This window comes from Ranitomeya imitator, chromosome 3 (genome assembly GCF_032444005.1).
Source record: "Ranitomeya imitator isolate aRanImi1 chromosome 3, aRanImi1.pri, whole genome shotgun sequence".
Lineage (NCBI taxonomy): Eukaryota > Metazoa > Chordata > Amphibia > Anura > Dendrobatidae > Ranitomeya > Ranitomeya imitator.
In genome coordinates, this window is record NC_091284.1 from 657,664,228 (window position 1) to 657,667,993 (window position 3,766).

Below are 3,766 nucleotides of genomic sequence, written 5' to 3' on the forward strand. Positions count from 1 at the left end.
GCTGTACTGCTGGCGAGCCAGTGCTTTGCGCTCATATAATTGTTCCAGTTCTAAGGGTGTTTAAAGGTAATAGGTGGCTGGTTTAGACCGATTTATAGAAAGTATAGAAAGTATAGTAGGCACACATTGTTTGTGTGCCATGCTGTGCAGCACAAGGGTCTAAGCCTTCTAGTGGAAGGTCTGTATAATGTTTGAATGCTTTCTACTTTCTGGTTGAGTCATTCACATAACTAAGTAAAATATATATGGTGAGCTAACAGATGTGGGAGTTGGTTTTCTCACCTGTGACTTCACTGTATCCCAAAGACACACCCCAATGCACAACTAACAAGACATTGCAAGAAAACAAAAACCACTATGTGTTAAAACCAGTTCCATTGTTAATATTAACAAGCTTTAGAGGTTAAAAAATGATTTTTGGGGGGGACTTTACGTTAATTTTTGCACTATTACATAAGATAAAAGTGCATACTTGTAGGTCAGTTAATCAAATATTTCCTTTATGCATTGAAGTCACAAATTGCAGCTCAGCACTAATGAAGAGCTAAAAGGCCCAAAGTAGCCAATACTGATATAAGCATTAAATTAGTAAGCTTACCTGTAGGTACTCACTGAAAAATAAACTTATCAATAGGGTTGAGCGAAACGGATCGGACAAATTAAAAAATAGCCGACTTTCGGTAAAGTCGGGTTTCGTGAAACCCGACCTGATCCTAGTGTGGGATCAGCCATGAGGTAGGCGATCTTCGCGCCAAAGTCGCGTTTCGTATGACATTTTCAGCGCCATTTTTCAGCCAATGAAGGAGGACGCAGAGTGTGGGCAGCGTGATGACATAGGTCTCGGTCCCCACCATCTTAGTGAAGGGCATGACAGTGATTGGCTTGCTTTCTGCGGCGTCACAGGGGCTATAAAGAGGCGTGCACGCCGACCGCCATCTTACTTCTGCCGATCGTAGCATAGGGAGAGGTTGCTGCCAGCTGCATCAGAAGAAGGGATATAGTTAGGGAGGGAAGATTAAGCCCCGAAACTGCTTGTGCTGTAGCGATTTCCACTGTCCAACACCACCTGTTCTTTGCAGGGACAGTGGAGTTTATATTTTTGTCCATCAGCTCTGTAGCTTATTAGGCTGCCTTATAAGGCTCACTAATAGCTGCATTGCTGTTTGTACGCCGCTATGCAAACCAACTGCTTTTTTAAAAGCAAAAATCCTGTTGCTCCTTTCTGCACAGTTATCTTCTGTATTTGTCCACACTTTTGTGTGCAGCAGTCCTTTTTATTGCTGCCATACTTGTCCTGAGATCATTTAAGGGAGATTGATATTATACTACAGTCCTTGTATTTTTTTATATATCTTCCAGCCACGTTCTGCCACTTACATTGTGTAGTGTTATACACTGTGCCTGAGTTTGGTGCAGTCTCCCCCCAGAAAAGGGAGATTTCCATGGTCACAAAGTGGATCTACGTCAGTTCTGCTAGTTTGTCTTATATCTTCCAGCTACGTTCTGCCACTTACATTGTGTAGTGTTATACACTGGGCCTGAGTTTTGGTGCAGTCTCCCCCCCAAAAAAGGGAGATTTAAATTGTCACAAAGTGGATCTACGTCAGTTCTGTTAGTTTGCCATATATCAGTCAGCCACGTTCTGCCACTTACATTGTGTAGTGTTATACACCGGGCCTGAGTTTTGGTTCAGTCTCCCCCCCAAAAAAGGGAGATTTAAATTCTCAACAAGTTTATATACATCTCCTACCTTGTTTTACAGTATTTAACAAACAAGAGCCAAAAAATATGTCTAGCTCTATCACATCATATACAATATGTTTCCCAAAACAAAAAAGTGAATCACAGAGCGGAGTATAATAAAATATAATATCTTTATTAATACAAATAGTAACCATTAAAACCTATAACAAAACAATGATAACAGGGATAGTGACACCAATGTGCTATGCTCAGTAATATCCAATACAAGTATAGGGGGGTATACACATAATATACGTTCAAAGCAAATAAGCCAAAGAGGCGAGGGGAAACGAAGCTTAATATATACAAGGGTTAAATGTGGTGGCCTATAAAGATGTGCAAATGCGCAATCACTGTGGACAATCAATATGCTTATAATATTTAGAGCCAATCCATAACACACCCATATAGTAAATAGACTTAATAATAAAAACACAGAAATCCCCAACACCCACAATGGGTATACCGGCAAATATTGGATGGTAATAGAGGTAATACTGACCTAGATGCCGAGCATAGAAGAGGCCCCGATGCGCGTTTTGCTGTCAATGCTTCCTCGGGGGGCGTGGTGTGGAGTAAATGTTGCAAGTTTTTATAGGGCTTACCAAACAGGGAACCCCAATGGCGCGGTCTAAAGCGGCGCTTCTTGCAGCATGTCTGATGTCACAGGTCTCTGCCCACCGCTGACGCGTCAGAAAGGATGGGCGGGGAGCCGCAATGACAAGGAGACACGTGTCCATGGAGACAGGTCGGCACCAGCCACAAGAAGCGCTCGCTGCAGCCTAGATGAAGGGGCAATGGGGAAACCACGCCGCACAGATATAGGTGGAAAGGAGAATAGACTAATAATAACGGATAGTGCAGAAAAAAATAGTAGTGAACATACCTGAATAAAGACCCAGAAGAAAAGTGCACCAAGAAAGAGCTGTGAGTGAAAAGAAAAAATAAATTAAGATAATTGTGCAGATATGAGTATGAGTGAGTCATATGCAAAGAAAAGAATAAATGTACAGTGTTGGACAAAAAATGCCCATGATGTTAATACAAAAATGATCAAAAAAAGATGTGAATGAAAGTGCCAACAGCCAAGACGTGGCTGTGTGGCGGTGAAACCAATATAGGACCAATTGATGTCCAAGTTTTTAAATAATAATGCAAATACATGTATGTGAAGTGATGATGAGAAGAACATATATTATGGATCAAAGACCAATAATCAATAGCCTGATAAAAATATTAGTGCAAATCTATGTAAATACAAGCCGAAGCATAAATTGAAAAGGATCCATCTAAAGTGCAAGTAATAGTGCAAACATAGAAAAGAGTTAGAATGACACAGAACCAGGATCCTTAGGAGTATAAATGATCCCGAAAAAAAGCCACTCACGCACACACTCACACACATATCCAATGACAAAAAATAAAAAATAAAACATAGATATCATCCACTTTTTCTTCTTTTCTTCTTTTTCTTTCACCTTTCCCATACTATAGAATAACAAAGAGTACAGTGCAGAAATCATCAGTGCAACAACAGAAACAGACCTGCATAATAAAAGATAAAAAAGTGAGAGTTAAAATACACATAATACAAAAAGACACAACACAAACTAAAACCTTTTATAAAAATGGAGCAAAGCTAAGAATTTCATTCAGGCCCTTTGGACATACACAATCAATCTTAAATATCCAACGTGCCTCCAGTTGGGCCAATTTTTTCTTGATGTCACCCCCACGTTTATCCGGGATGACACAATCAATGCCACAAATTTTAAGTAAACGACTATTGCAACCATGTGCCGATTTGAAATGTCATGCAATTGGTTTAAGAATTTCGTCAGTTTGACATTCGGCAGCATTTTCAATATCGTGAACATGTTCTCTCACTCTCACACGTAATTGACGGGAGGTCAGACCGACATAAAACAATCCACATGGACAAGAGGCATGATAGATAACATTTTCAGTGCAACAAGTGATATGATGTGTGATCTTGAATTCCTTAGAGCCATCACTGGAACAA